Raw genomic sequence first — 219 nt, forward strand, 5'->3', positions numbered from 1 at the left:
CCTAGAGCATGATGTAGTAGCAGAAAGTAGAGAAGTATTAAAAAATAAAAAAGGGGCCGGGCGCGGTGGCTCACCCCTGTAATCCTAGCTCTCTGGGATGCCGAGGCGGGCGGATTGTTTGAGCTCAGGAGTTCGAAACCAGCCTGAGCAAGAGTGAGACCCTGTCTCTACTAAAATTAGAAAGAAATTAATCAGACAACTAAAAATATATAGAAAAAA

Source organism: Propithecus coquereli, unplaced genomic scaffold (genome assembly GCF_000956105.1).
Source record: "Propithecus coquereli isolate 6110/MARCELLA unplaced genomic scaffold, Pcoq_1.0 Scaffold9, whole genome shotgun sequence".
NCBI classification, from domain to species: domain Eukaryota; kingdom Metazoa; phylum Chordata; class Mammalia; order Primates; family Indriidae; genus Propithecus; species Propithecus coquereli.